The sequence below is a fragment of the Lepisosteus platostomus genome, chromosome 5, assembly GCF_059453375.1.
Source record: "Lepisosteus platostomus isolate fLepPlt1 chromosome 5, fLepPlt1.hap1, whole genome shotgun sequence".
In the NCBI taxonomy this organism is placed as follows: Eukaryota; Metazoa; Chordata; class Actinopteri; order Semionotiformes; family Lepisosteidae; genus Lepisosteus; species Lepisosteus platostomus.
The window spans coordinates 7,933,676-7,948,945 of record NC_142615.1 but is presented as its reverse complement, the minus strand read 5'-3'; the positions used below and the strand labels follow the sequence as shown (position 1 = coordinate 7,948,945).

Genomic DNA, 15,270 nt, shown 5'->3' with positions numbered 1-15,270 from the left:
GCGGTTGCCGTATATTCTCGACACCGACGCGAGTGACTCGGGGGTGGGGGCGGTGTTGGCGCAGGAGGGGCCGGATGGGGAGCGCGTAGTGGCTTACTACAGTCGGGCTCTGACTAGGCCTGAGCGGAACTACTGCGTGACCCGTCGCGAGCTGCTGGCGGTGATGGCGGCGGTCCACCATTTCAGGCCGTACCTGTTCGGGACCCGGTTCCGGTTGAGGACCGACCATGCGTCCCTCACCTGGCTGCTCCACTTTAAGGAGCCAGAGGGACAGATGGCGCGATGGATAGAGATCCTGCAGGAGTACGACTTCACTGTCGTGCACCGTGCGGGGTCTCGCCATCTCAATGCCGACGCTCTCTCGCGACGCCCCTGCGAGGCTGCGGACTGCCATCACTGCGCCCGGCGGGAGCAGCGTGAGGAGGCTGTCCGCACCGTGGCGGGGGTGAGCGCCGCGGCCACGGCCCGGGAGGGGCCGCTGGGGGTGGGCCTGCCAGACCTGGCGCAGCGTCAGGCAGCTGATCCTGACGTGGGCCCGGTGCTCCGCTGGAGGGCAGCAGGAGTGCGGCCTACACGAGAGGAGCTCGCCCCGCACCCGAAGTCCGTCAAGGCCCTCTGCGCCCTGTGGGAGGCCTTGGAGGTAAAGGACGGGGTGCTGCGCCGGGGGTGGCAGGTACCCTCCAGTGGCGAGGTACGGTGGCAGCTAGTGGTGCCTCGGTCGCTCCGCGGGGCGGTGCTCCGAGCGGTGCACGGCCAACCGGGTGTGGGGCACTTCGGCGGTAAAAAAACCCTGCAGCGTCTCCGAGGCCATTTTTATTGGGGTCTTTGCCACCGGGACGTGGATCGGTACTGCCGAACGTGTGCGGTGTGCGTGGCGCAGAAGGGTCCCCCCGAGCGCTCTCGGGCCCCCCTCCAACAACACCAGGTGGGGGCTCCTATGGAGCGGGTGGGAGTGGACGTTTTGGGCCCGTTTCCGCGCACCGAGGCCGGGAACCGCTACGTCTTGGTGGCTATGGATTACTTTACGAAGTGGCCGGAGGCCTACGCCCTCCCAGACCAGAGTGCCCCCACGGTGGCCGATGCACTGCTGGAGGGGATGTTTGCCAGGCTGGGGGTGCCGGAGGAGTTACACAGTGACCAGGGGCGTAACTTCGAGTCCCAGGTCTTCGCCAGGGTGTGCCAGCGCCTGGGGATTACTAAGACGCGGACCACCCCGCTGCATCCCCAGAGCGACGGGTTGGTAGAGCGGTTTAATCGGACGCTCGCCACCCAGCTGGCCACCCTGGTGTCCCGGCACCAACGGGACTGGGACCGCCACCTCCCCCTTGCGCTCTGGGCGTACAGGACCGCGGTCCAGGAATCCACCGGGTGCACCCCGGCCTCGCTCATGCTGGGCCGGGAAATGCGAACACCGGTGGACCTGGTCTTCGGCCCGCCGCCCGGAGACGGGTCGGCACCGCCGGCTGGACCGGACTACGAGTGGGACCTGCGGCAGCGGATGCAGCGGGTGCACAGCTTTGCACGGACCCACCTGACACAGGCGGGGGTCCGGCAGAAGCGGTACTACGACCTGCGCTGCAGGGGGCCTGCCTTCCAGCCCGGGGACTCGGTTTGGGTGTACAACCCGCGGCGCCGCAAAGGCCTCAGTCCTAAGCTGGCGCCGTCGTGGGAGGGGCCCGCTGAGGTACTCGGGGTGGTGGGCGAGGTCTGCTACCGTGTCCGGTTGCGAACACGGGGGAGAGTGGTGGTCCTGCACCGAGACCGCCTGGCCCCCTACCGGGCCCGGGAGGAGGAGCCGTGTGGGGAGGCTCCAGAGGAGCAGCCGGGGCCGGAGCCGGCCGATAGTGGGGCGTCCGTGGATCGCCAGCCGTCACCGCGGCGCAGCGGCCGCTCGCGCAGGGTTCCGCAGCAGTTGGCCGAATACGAGTACAGCCTGAGGGGGGTGTTCGACGTCGGCGAGACGCCAGACGCTTCAGGTAAGGGCAGTGTAACGCCCTCGCCTGGTGGTGAGGAGGAAGCGCCCCTAGGCGCTCGTAGTACCGCTGGGCATGCTGGGAGTGGTAGCCGGGAAGAGTCTGAGGGTCAGCACGATGACCAGCGGCTGACCCTACCTGTGTAAATAATGTCCTAGTAATTCTAGTGCCCTGTGTAGTCCTGTAAAAGTAGAGTGTGTTGTTAGGTAATTACCACCGTGTGTACGTGTTCGTCAGTCTCCTCATGTGTGTGTAGATCCTGTGTTTGGTTTTGGGGTGGTTGTAAAATAAAGCCAGTGCTTGGTTAATCGCGTCTCCACTGTTCTTTAGTTCTGAAAAAGAACCTGCCAAACGCTACAATATGATATCTATAACACACGTGAAGAGTGAATCTGAATTAATCAGAATGCTTTGCTGCACCAGAATTGTTATTTACGTATTTTAAAAATACATCTGGTGCATCTGAAGACAGAATAAAACCCAGAACTGTAAAAGGACGACAGACCATTAAACTGTCTGGTGATATTGCTGCATGTATAATAGAACACGTTATTGTAAAAAATGTTTACATTCGTGAATGAGTATTTTTTTAATTATACCAAATGTCCGTTAAATAATGAATTACGTTTATCAGACCATAAACACTATTATATGAAAAAAAAACATTTACTATACATGCATTTAACTTGCTTTTTTAAAAAACATGACAATACGGTAGATGAAAATTGTTGTTCAGCGCTTTTGTATTAAATATACTCTACCAGCCTTTTAAGTCATGTGTCAGAAATAAAGTGTATAAAATTCGCTAAATCAAACAAAACACAAGCGCTACGAAAAAGAAAAAAATGTGTTTACCCTGCAATTTTATCTTGCTGAAACGTTTTTTTTTTCTGTGGCACTAACGGGCTAACGGTTAGGATTCCTGGTTTCCTGATTACATAGAAATGTGTCTCTCTTGTCTTACGGTGTCCAAATGACCAGTTCAGTGTAGAAAGGAGCAGCGTAAAACACCGGGGTAAAGTTAGCTTGAAGTTCGAAAACGATTTTGCCACGCCTGTAGCGTTTACACGAAACCTCTTAGATTCGCGAGAATACTTGCTTTGTGCATAAAATACATTGTGAATGCTTTCTCAGCCTTTACTTTTTCGTTTATATTACAGTTTTTGGACCAAGCACGAATATTCTTTTGTCCATATCTTCGCAACGGAAGCACAGAACGCCTTCAAACCAAGTGCATTTTAAAGACCACGACGTGGATATTTCCACAGCCTCTACATCAAAGTATCAGTGAGCTAATTATCTTTTTTTAAACCTCCGGTTTTTCATCGATGCGTAATTACGCACTAAGTGGAACCCGGGGGACCGCTGTATACACAAGTTCACAACGCGAGAAATGCTGTTCAATACGGCTTCATGCGAAAAACCCGTATATGACCATAGGCAACAGAATAGCGCAGTCTCCAATTACTCGGACTGTAAGCACGGGAATAAAGCTTTGTCTGAATTCTGAAACCCTTCCTTTACGTCCTGTTTTCATTCAGGTAAGAGTCAACTATATGCACAATACTACTGACAGCAGGAAGATTAAAATATTCTTTACTCAGCAGCTTATTAAAAACAGCTCCCATGATGTTCAAACCGATTTTTTACACAGAACACTGACACAGCTTTGCGTTCTGAATCTCTTTTTCTCGTGTGTTTATTTAATGTGGCACAATGCACTGGAATAGGGGTATTCTGTTCACAAACCAATAGCATTTAAACCACAGCACCCACAATGCTGCAAGTAAGTGTTTTGCACACTAAGAAGAGAGCGATGTCTTCCTCGTTAGTATAGTGGCAAGTATCCCCACCTGTCACGCGGGAGACCAGGGTACATCAGGACATGCATTGAAGTGAAAGCAGGATGCGCTGCGACATCCACTGTGCAGATCCCGCCACACTAAGAGGTGAGTGGGTCTGTTCGATCACAGCGCTAGGCGAATCCCCAAACAGTGTGCGTGGCAACAAACGAAACGGGCCTGTGTCCGCCCGGTTTCGATCCGGGGAAATCGGGCCCAGTAGTGGCGGGATCTGTACAGTGCATGTCGCAACGCTTCAATGTGCTTCCTGATGTCCTACCCCGAGAACAGAAAAGACAGCATCCACAGCAACAACAGCTCAGGTCTCTACACGGGAGCTAAGCTGCCCCCATCTCCTCTGCTCTGCGGCTCCTGCGGAGCGGAGTCCTGCCTGGAGCCGTGTTTGCAGGCGGCGGCTCCCCACACCTGTCTGTGCGTCTTGTCCAAGAGCTCCTGGGAGGAAGAGAAAGCCCTCCCACTCGGGGGCTTTTCCACGGTCTGTGTGAGGAGGGGCGGGTGTGTCCAGTAGCTTATCGAGCGGAAGCCTGGGGCGGCGGAGAGCTGTGATCGTGCAGACCTTCAGGTGTCACCTCTTTGTCTGCTTTCCCGCCCCCCCTCCGCCCAAGCTCTGCTCAAAAGTAGCCCGGCAACCCCTCACACCTGCACGTGTCACAACCTAAGGTGCGGTCATGAGACACCCATGGGGTGTCGTTCTGTTCTTGCTAATTGTTTCCTGCCCCTCGCAGGCAGGAGTCCATGCGAGGAAGATGTGCTGGACAGAGCTCAGAGGGCGCACCTGGGTGGCTTTCCTTCTGAGTGACGTTCCTGCAACACTCTCCCGCTACTCTTGGTGCGCTCATGCCACAACACAGGAAGGCTGGAGCAGGTGGCTGTGGGCTTTGCGCACCGCCGAAATAGCTCAGTTGGGAGAGCGTTAGACTGAAGATCTAAAGGTCCCTGGTTCGATCCCGGGTTTCGGCATTTTGTTTCATCGCGCCCTTTGTTCCTCTCTCCAGCGCCCCCTGCCTAAAGTGACGCGTCCCTTTCTCAGCCCGAAACGCAAGCGAGACACCAGCAGCGGTCCCAGCAGGTTTCCGTAGTGTAGCGGCTATCACGTTCGCCTAACACGCGAAAGGTCCCCGGTTCGAGACCGGGCGGAAACAGCCTCGTTTTGCACGCTCCTGTACTTCACAGAGGTCTTGAGCGACCGGTCATTTGTTCCCAATGTATTTCCGGTGCCTTCGTGCACTCTTGTACCAAACGCACGTTCCTTCTGTACGCGGAGCCGATCATTTGCAATTGGGCTGTGCCGACAGACCAGGACGAGCTCTGTCGGCTCAAAAGCAGCGCAGGACCTGCAAGAACAACAGAAAGATTAGCATCCAGCGGGGGCCTCTTAGTGAGCCCAAGAGCTCATCAAGAATCGGCTCCAGCAACAGGGCTGGGCGCATTGTTCCATTCTCCGCCCACTCTCGGTGTAAACAAGTCCCTCCTGGTCTCTGCTTGAAATGCACTTTCCTGCGTTTGCTTTGGTGTAACTGGCTTCCCCTGCATGGGCGAATGTGAAGAAGATCCTTAGTAAGTCATTGAAGAAAACCGAGAAGAGGTCGGAGTGGCCTCTGTCATTCATCAACGATCCAGTCAGGCAGTACTCCTCTGTAAAGCGCCGTTCGTTCACATCGATTGGCTTTTTTTTGCCTTCATTCGTGCGAGTAGTAAAAGCAGACGCCCCTATTCTGCCGTGACCCGGATTCGAACCGGGGTTGTTGCGGCCACAACGCAAAGTACTGACCACTATACGATCACAGCGAGTTACCGAGACACACGCGGCAGGGCGGAAAGGGCTGTGCTCTCTTCGTGTGACATAATTCGGAAAAGTCCTGACGTTGCATTTCAACTGAGCCCCAGTATACATCGACCCTTCGACACTCTGAGTGACAACTCTCTTGCGTGTTTTCTCATATTTATGTAGTTTGCTTGCATGATGCCGGGAACAGCATGGTTGTTCGCTGCCATATAGTCTAGCGGTTAGGGTTCCTGGTTTTCACCCAGGCGGTTCGACTCGGTTTTGCCTCCTGCTTTCCAAAAGATCAGCACCGTGTACGAAAGAGCCGCATTAAAACTACTCGAACGTGCAAAACGTGCGAGAAGAGGGGGCGCTTGTTTCCAACCGAAACTTCTCGCGTGTGAGACGAGCTGATCATCGCTGTGGGAGGGTTACTCTGGTAGACAGGGCTGACCTTCGGCAATAGGATTTATAGTCTCCAAGATGATATTTGCACTTTCTGGAGAGGCGATTTTCTCCACTTCAGTAGCCCGATTTCGTCGATTGCGTGGAGAGGGCTGTAGAATGTGGCGCCGCCTTTCCTGCTCCGTCCATGACAGGCGTGCTGGTCTCTGGAGAGAGAGCACGGTCCATCAGCGCACTCCAATAAAGGCACTGGAAGCAGCTGAATCGCATTGGCGAAGCTCAGCACTGGGCCGCTGGGCACGTCTTACCACCGTTTCTGTAGTGTAGTGGTTATTACGTTCGCCTCACACGCGAAAGGTCCCCTGTTCGAAACCGGGCGGAAACAGATATCTTTTGTCGCCAGGCACAAAAGGGGATTGGGGATTCGCCTAGCGCTGTGATCGAACAGACCCACTGGACCCACCTCTTAGTGTGGCGGGATCTGCACAGTGCATGTCACAGCGCATCCTGCTTTCACTTCAAGGCGCGTCCTGATGTACCCCAGTCTCCCGCGTGACAGGTGGGGACAGGTGACAGGTCCTATACTAACGAGGAAGACATCGCTCTCTCCGACCCCCGGCATCGTGTCCCGACCCACCGTGCTGGAAGCCGACGCGTGCTGTGATTCCTTTACGGAGCAGAAATGACAACCGAGGAGCCGAGAGATCATTTCAGCATTTCGCGTCTGAACGGAAAACACAAACGACCAACTCGGAATGACTTGCCTTTGATGCTTCTCAAAGCGTTCTTTGTGCATCGAACAGACCCACTCACCTCTTAGTGTGGCGGGATCTGCACAGTGCATGTCGCAGCGCTTCCTGCTTTCACTTCAATGTGCTTCCTGATGTCGAGTCGTGTGCCGTGCGGAGGCTCTGAAAGCGAGAGCAATGAAAAGGTGCACGACGCTGTGAAAGAAAACAGAGAAGTGAAAGGCAGTCATTTCTCTAAGGAGGTGAAAGAAAAGCTACCCCCCGTCGGGGAATCGAACCCCGGTCTCCCGCGTGACAGGCGGGGATACTTGCTACTATACTAACGAGGAAGATATCGCTCTCTCCAACCCCCGGCATCGTGTCCCGACCCAGCATGCTGGAAGCCGACGCGTGCTGTGATCCCTTTACGGAGCAGAAATGACAACCGAGGAGCCGAGAGATCATTTCAGCATTTCGCGTCTGAACGGAAAACACAAACGACCAACTCGGAATGACTTGCCTTTGACGCTTTTCAAAGCGTTTTGTGCACGACGACTGCGCCGCCTAGCAGATACAAATGGGTTGTACAACTTTGAACTAGCAAATGGAAGAGGGCTAAGCCCCCTCTCTTTTAGCCCAGGTTCGATCTGTCTCCCAGAATCACCAGGGCGCGCACACACACACACCCGTGCCGTTGAAGTGCTCTGCTTCATTTCTAAGGGCAACTCAACATTCACTCCTACCCCGAGTGCAGAAAAGACAGCATCCACAGCAACAACAGCTCAGGTCTCTGCACAGAAGCTAAGCTGCCCTCATCTCCTCTGCTCTGCGGCTCCTGCGGAGTGGAGTCCCGCCTGGAGCCGTGTTTGCAGGCGGCGGCTCCCCGCGCCCTGTCTGTGCGTCGTGTCCAAGAGCTCCTGGGAGGAAGAGAGAGCCCTCCCACTCGGGGGCTTTTCCACGGTCTGTGTGAGGAGGGGCGGTTGTGTCCAGTAGCTTATCGAGCGGAAGCCTGGGGCGGCGGAGAGCTGTGATCGTGCAGACCTTGAGGTGTCACCTCTTTGTCTGCTTTCCCGCTCCCCCTCCGCCCAAGCTCTGCTCCAAAGTAGCTCGGCAACCCCTCACACGTGCACGTGTCACAACCTAAGGTGCGGTCATGAGACACCCATGGGGTGTCGTTCTGTTCTTGCTAATTGTTTCCTGCCCGTCGCAGGCAGGAGTCCATGCGAGGAAGATGCGCTGGACAGAGCTCAGAGGGCGCAGCTGGGTGGCTTTCCTTCTGAGTGACGTTCCTGCAACACTCTCCCGCTACTCTTGGTGCGCTCATGCCACAACACAGGAAGGCTGGAGCAGGTGGCTGTGGGCTTTGCGCACTGCCGAAATAGCTCAGTTGGGAGAGCGTTAGACTGAAGATCTAAAGGTCCCTGGTTCGATCCCGGGTTTCGGCATTTCGTTTCATCGCGACCTTTGTTCCTCTCTCCAGCGCCACCTGCCTAAAGTGACGCGTCCCTTTCTCAGCCCGAAACGCAAGCGAGAAACCAGCAGTGGTCCCTGCAGGTTTCCGTAGTGTAGCGGCTATCACGTTCGCCTAACACGTGAAAGGTCCCCGGTTCGAGACCGGGCGGAAACAGCCTCGTTTTGCACGCTCCTGTACTTCACAGAGGTCTTGAGCGACCGGTCATTTGTTCCCAATGTATTTCCAGTGCCTTCGTGCACTCTTGTACCAAACGCACGTTCCTTCTGTACGCGGAGCCGATCATTTGCAATTGGGCTGTGCCGACAGACCAGGACGAGCTCTGTCGGCTCAAAAGCAGCGCAGGACCTGCAAGAACAACAGAAAGATTAGCATCCAGCGGGGGCCTCTTAGTGAGCCCAAGAGCTCATCAAGAATCGGCTCCAGCAACAGGGCTGGGCGCATTGTTCCATTCCCCGCCCACTCTCGGTGTAAACAAGTCCCTCCTGGTCTCTGCTTGAAATGCACTTTCCTGCGTTTGCTTTGGTGTAACTGGCTTCCCCTGCATGGGCGAATGTGAAGAAGATCCTTAGTAAGTCATTGAAGAAAACCGAGAAGAGGTCGGAGTGGCCTCTGTCGTTCATGAACGATCCAGTCAGGCAGTACTCCTCTGTAAAGCGCCGTTCGTTCACATCGATTGGCTTTTTTTTGCCTTCATATTCACGCCCCTATTCTGCCGTGACCCGGATTCGAACCGGGGTTGTTGCGGCCACAACGCAAAGTACTGACCACTATACGATCACAGCGAGTTACCGAGACACACGCGGCAGGGCGGAAAGGGCTGTGCTCTCTTCGTGTGACATAATTTGAAAAAGTCCTGACGTTGCATTTCAACTGAGCCCCAGTATACATCGACCCTTCGACACTCTGAGTGACAACTCTCTTGCGTGTTTTCTCATATTTATGTAGTTTGCTTGCATGATGCCGGTGAAGTGGAAATCTAATAAGTAAATTGATTCTTAAAAATGTAGAGAGCTTTGAAAAAATATATTGGTGCTTTTAGATAATATATTTCAAGGATGTAACTGCTGTGCTACAGTGCGTGCAGAATTTTAGAAAACAGTTCGTCAACAAAGTACACTGTTTAGGTTAGTTTAGAAGACAATGTACCAAAACAATATATGCTGTCTGGGTCATTAGAATTAGCTGAAAGTAACTGATAAGCTTTGAATAACAAATCTAGTTTTTCTTCTCTCGCTCTATGATGTAATCTGTTTTCTCTTAGAGAAAGGGGAAGTTTTAGAAGGGACCAACTGCTGAATTTTTTTACAGCGCAACGTCTTATAAAAACCCTGTACTGCTTGTAACAAATTGAGTCTCTGGTTGCACTTTGCAGGGCAAATATTGAAATAAAGACCTTACTCAGGTGAGAACTCTCTCTTGTGGCTTCCTTGATAGTTATATTTCCATGACAATTTGGGGGCTCGTCCGGGATCACAAACCTGAGCGCGAACGGCTGCTGAAACTCCATCCGGACCCGGACAATTTTAGCAAATTGGACGAACCTCGGAGGATAAACTGTTTATCCTTCCAGAGACGCATCTGGAGAATTGGCAGCTGTCTGACGTCAGTAAGTGATCCTTTAAAATTAATAGTTATATTTCCATGACAAGAGAAAAACCATCAACACCCCTACCACCTCCACCAATCCTAACCTTGTTTTTACTATACCCTCTGACCTTTCCCTTTCACCCCTTTGCATCCTCAGCTAACATATTTTAAAATTACAATAGACTGTATAGTATTTATGTTTAAAATTAAGGTAAATATGTCAAAATATCAAAATCCAACTGCACAGTGCTATTGTAAGAATGCTTGTCAAGTTCTCAAACAAACCTGCATTGTATTTTTAAAATATTTCAGCAGAGGATTCTGGATAACTGGAGTATAAATGAAGATTCGACGATAATTTTTTTTGAGTGAATATGGTTTTCTGGGGAGTTGCAATGTTGGGCATTATTGGACATTTCCCGGTGACCCTGACACGTGTTAAACACTTGCATTTCCTGCAAATATTAAAATGGTTAAGGTTTCGCTGAGAAATCCAATCGACTGAAGACAATGTTTATATTGCAAAAGAACCCCGTCCCTGGGTGGACTCGAACCACCAACCTTTCGGTTAACAGCCGAACGCGCTAACCGACTGGTAAGGTCATTTCTCGAATCACAAGTTTTCGGTTAAAAAAAAATCTCTTCCCGTTTATTTTGCCAGCCTGTAATATTTCTTCTGCACTGATAACCAAGAATTGAATTTCATTTTTCGCAAGCTGTGTGAATTTCATCAAAAACAAGTTTTCCAGAAAGGAAATGAACACATGCATTTAACGAAATCAAGCCCTTTGTGATTGCCCGAAATGATACGTTCTGTACTACAAGATAGGAAGAAAGACACGGCTGGGATTTGAATCTCGGTTCTTTTGTTTAATAGAGAAGCGCTTTAACCAACTAGGCTACGGTGACAGGACAGCCTTCACCTTTTACAGCCGCTTGGACACACCGCTCTGAGACATCTGCGTTCAGTAAGCGCTGAACCTGCGCTCAGAGCAAATTGCCTCTTTTACATAGCAGCCCCGACACTGAGAAACGAAGAGAACTGGCTTTTATCTGCCATTTTCATGTCCAATGCGTTTGACATCTCCCAAGGGCGACAGAGTTCTTTTGCGACACTATTTCTTCTTCTTTTTTATTTCTGTACGCTTTGATAAAAAAGGAGAAATCGTGCAACGGAAAAATGTCTTTTTTTCATAGAGAAAACGTGCACCAGGAAATGTTGTGTTGAGAAGAAATGATTTAACATGATACGTGACCTAATTTATCGGAGCAATTGCTCGACCAGCAAGATCTGGAGAGGTTGGAGAGTCTGGTGGATGTGATAATTATACGGTGTTGTGGAAGAAAACAGTCTTTCTTTGAATTCTCAGTCAATCGGAATTTCAGTGCGAAACATAAACCCCTTGTCTGTATTTAAAGAGATTATATTTTAAAACTCATAAAAAATCAGAAAACACATGTTTCTCACTTTGAAATTTTAGACGGAGCGGTGCATTACTAGTAGCGGCGCTGAGCACACTATGGGGGAATTCAGGTCATGTGAAATGCCAGCGGTTTAATAAACAACGCGTCTGATTTCGGATCATAAGATTCTAGGTTCGACTTCTACCTGGCTCGTGTAAATTTTATTCAAGCTCCTCAGTAATAGATGTATATTATGTAATGAACCGCACCTGAAAGCAAACGTTGGGTCTGTTTCCTTTGTTTTCCAGCATGAAATAGCAAATCGTTACAAAAAGCACCTGCTAATGTCCAATAGCGGGTTTTGTTTTCAAATTACATTTTCAGGCTTCAGACACTTTTTAATAAAACAAAAGTGTCCGGAAACTCATTAACTTTCAGGTTTGCTTGAACCTGTATTAAAAAAAGTTATCTGAAACTTCCGGGATTCCATTATCTGATGTAGCTGTCTCTAAAGTTGGACGTGATGTTAAGCAGATGTGAACTGTGCCTTTTCTCTTAAAAAAAAAAAAGTTCTTTTTTCCCCTCCACTCCAATGCTGGAGACTGTAAGCCTGTGTGAGCTCCACACTGCGTGTCCTGTACTGCTCTATTTTGTTTTGATTATCTATGTGGTGTACAGATAGAACTCAACTGCATGGGGTGAATTCCGTGTTCAGGACCAGCAGAACCTGAAAAAGTAACAGCTGACCTCGACATGATTTGAACACGCAGCCTTCTGATCTGGAGTCAGGCGCGCTACCGTTGCGCCATGAAGTCACGGTTGTCAGTGCTGTTGAATTTCCCAAAGGAGACAAATCAGCTTCACAAAAAAAAAATCTGTGAAGAGCGCAGCTCTGCGAAGAGAGTCTCTTCTTCCCAGACCACATTTTATTCTTCCTGCGCAGCTCTTGTGCAGGTGTTGTTCTCAATTACAGTTCCAGGAACACTGATTTTTTTTCTATTTTTTTTTAATTAAGTACCCCATGGTGCAACGGTAGCACGTCTGACTCTAAATCCCCAAGTTCATTTTCAAAGTATATCGGAGTCAACTGATATTGATCAGGTTCTGCTGCTACTGAACCCCCAGTCTTCACCTTAAGGTTCAATTCCTCAAGCCTTTTGACCTTATATGTCCATCCCTTCTCGTCAAAACTCGTATTTTCACAGAGTACCCTTCAGAAATCGCAGTATAGAATGAAAAAACTCCAGTAGATCTCGGCCGCTGTTGGTGATTTTCCTTTAAAAATAAATGAATCTCTGGAAATTTTACGGAGTGTATCACTTTCACTGAGACCGAGAAGTGTTAAGCTGTACATGAGTCTTTGTGGTTCGGTTGTTAACCAAAAGGGTGGTGGTTTGAGCCCTCCCAGGGACACTATGAGCCTTTTAATGTACACACCCGTCTCACTTTATCTCCACGGCCGGTCTTGTACCGCAATCAAATACAGAGCCCGTAGGAGGCAGTAAGCTCGCATATATAGCTCACTGTGTATATAATGAAGAAGCAGAGGTTAGTTTCTCATCTGCGCGTTACAGAGCCTTACGCAACTCGTACTGTACCAACAGCTAGGGTTTGATCCCTGCACGGGCTATTAGTTGAAAAGCCATTGTAAATGACGTGTAAGAGATTTATAGATACTGTAGATCAGTGGTTCTCAAACTGTGGTACGCGTACCGGCAGTGGTACGTGGAGTGCCACCAGGTGGTACGCCAAATGACCCTGGAACTGTGTAGTGTGCACTGAAAAATCGGGATGGGTTTTCATATTTTGTATTTTAATACGTGTCGAATACGCAGCCTACATACTACGATACAGTGCGTGCTAATACTTCAGTGGACACAAGAGATACTCTGTAATTCTATACCACTCTATAGGAATGCGTGCTACGGATGCAAGTGACCAATTGTATTTAAAAAAAGCTATTGTATCTCCAGCAAATAGGGAGAAAGGAGAATGTGCGTGATTTTGGAACAATGCCAACATTGTAAACACAGGAATGCATAGAAATACGTGCTACGAACGCAGGCAATCTTGTGAGCACACGAAAGCGTGATAGAAAAATATTTAAGAACTGTTCGAATTTGAGAAAAATACACCGAGCGTCTCTGTGTTTCGCTCCCATGCGCATGAAATAAAAACTTTAAATAAATACGGAAATAAAAACGGAAATGCGGAAAAAGCTTGCGGATTGCTAAAGCAGGTAAGCTACACTATTTTTGAAGAACCTTATTTACCGTTGGCAAAAGAGCTGACACGTATTATGTGTGGAAAAAAAGCTGCTAAACAGCTCGACCTGCTGCCCCCCTCCCCCTGAAAGACACAGTCATTCATAGAATTATTGAAATGAAGGACTATATCAAACGTACACTGATAGAGCGCGTTAAGATGAGCAGATGTTTTTCACTGCAATTAGATGAGTCTGTAGTTGATTTGGCCAATTTGCTCGTTTACGTTAGATACGAGTTTGAGGGTATGTCCCATGAAGACTTTCTGTTCTGTAAACCGCTACCAACAGGAACTACAGGAGAGCACATATTTCAGCTTCTGAATGAATTTATCGAAGAGAATGACCTCGACTTGATAAAATGCGTCTGAGTTTGTACAGACGGTGCTAGAGCAATGACAAGCCGACATAACGGTGCAGTTGCACGAATTAGAGAGGTTGCTCCAGAAATTAATGTACGCATTACAACATCCACCGCGAGACCTTTGCCGTCAAGAAAATGCCTGACGATTTAATATCTGTTAGACTCTGTTGTGAATTGTATCAAGGCTCGAAAAATTAATTCACATCTCCTTTGCTCAACTAAATAGGCTCACTCCTCTCACTGAAATGGTGCTTTTTTATTAGTTGTTGTTAATGTTTTTTTTTCTGTAAAATACTTTGAGAAGCCACCTTTAAAGGCGCTATATCAAATAAAGTTCATTATTATAATATTTATTATATGTATGTGTGAGTATGTGCACGTACACTCATGTTGGTCATTGAGAATTTCTGGGGTTCCTATGAGATGATGACTTGTAGGTGGTACTTGGATGCTTTGGTTGGATTAGGGATGGTACTTGGTCCAAAAAGTTTGAGAACCACTGCTGTAGATACTTTATTGATCCCATGAGGGAAATTAATAAAGCTTATCCAGCTGGCTTTTATGTTTCACACTAAATTGCGATCTTGAAACCAAAATAATTAGAAATATGGAACACAACCATTGTTCTCCCAGAAGGAAAGCTGTTTAACACTGACGTCACTCCTTTTTATTTAACCCAGATTGTGAAGACAACTCCACCCTATCAAAGGAAAATGTTGCACAAAAGTTGGAAAGGACACTCTGAATCCATCTGTACTCTATATTTGATTTCCGCGATCCGTTCAAGGCTGCTTGGTGCTTCGCAAGCAAGTCATGTTCAGGGAAGAAACTCAGCTTAGAGAACTACTGGTGCATTTTCACTCATTGAATTTGATCTTTGTACTCTCTTTTCATTCTCAGCTATAATATTTCAAAATTACAGTTTGGATTTGTTGGAAAACTTCACAGGCATTATTAAGTTAGGACTGTACAATTGTATTTTAATATCTTGGTATATTAACCTTCATTTTAATATGGATGTAACCATAAATGTTGTACTTTTGTCGTACATTTTAACTGAGGACGCACGACGACTATTATACCTTGTGATACATGCAAGACATCTGTAAACGAAGATGTAATTAGTCAAATTGGCAATTAACAGAAAACCACAATTGTATAATATTATTTCTCTATGTCGATGATCAGTTGAAGGATTTGAAGAAACTATATATTATTCCTCGATATCGATGATCAGTTGAAGGATTTGAAGAAACAGCAGCGATAGCAGGTGATTTTGGTTTTGAACCCATCTTTACACCTCAATAATCCATTTGTCCTCGAAAAAAGAAAAGACAGGCATGTTTTGAGTCTCATAATGATCATCTTCTCGATCCAAAGAAACATATAAATTTGATTCCTTCCGTAGTATTTTGGATTTTCTTACGAAGATCTCACGAAGTATT

General features: G+C 48.8%; 7 non-coding genes across 7 annotated transcripts; 4 read left to right on the top strand and 3 right to left on the bottom strand.

The window, feature by feature from the left end:
* Positions 1–4,722: 4,722 nt before the first annotated feature.
* On the top strand, positions 4,723–4,795 carry trnaf-gaa (transfer RNA phenylalanine (anticodon GAA)). Its single transcript has one exon. It is a non-coding gene; the product is annotated as a tRNA-Phe (tRNA).
* A 109-nt stretch (positions 4,796–4,904) lies between these two features.
* On the top strand, positions 4,905–4,977 carry trnav-aac (transfer RNA valine (anticodon AAC)). The gene has a single exon. It is a non-coding gene; the product is annotated as a tRNA-Val (tRNA).
* Positions 4,978–5,551: 574 nt separating this feature from the next.
* Positions 5,552–5,623, bottom strand: trnah-gug (transfer RNA histidin (anticodon GUG)). The gene has a single exon. It is a non-coding gene; the product is annotated as a tRNA-His (tRNA).
* Positions 5,624–8,105: 2,482 nt separating this feature from the next.
* On the top strand, positions 8,106–8,178 carry trnaf-gaa (transfer RNA phenylalanine (anticodon GAA)). The gene has a single exon. It is a non-coding gene; the product is annotated as a tRNA-Phe (tRNA).
* Positions 8,179–8,287: 109 nt separating this feature from the next.
* trnav-aac (transfer RNA valine (anticodon AAC)) lies at positions 8,288–8,360 on the top strand. Its single transcript has one exon. It is a non-coding gene; the product is annotated as a tRNA-Val (tRNA).
* A 557-nt stretch (positions 8,361–8,917) lies between these two features.
* trnah-gug (transfer RNA histidin (anticodon GUG)) lies at positions 8,918–8,989 on the bottom strand. The gene has a single exon. It is a non-coding gene; the product is annotated as a tRNA-His (tRNA).
* A 2,952-nt stretch (positions 8,990–11,941) lies between these two features.
* trnaw-cca (transfer RNA tryptophan (anticodon CCA)) lies at positions 11,942–12,013 on the bottom strand. Its single transcript has one exon. It is a non-coding gene; the product is annotated as a tRNA-Trp (tRNA).
* Positions 12,014–15,270: the final 3,257 nt, after the last annotated feature.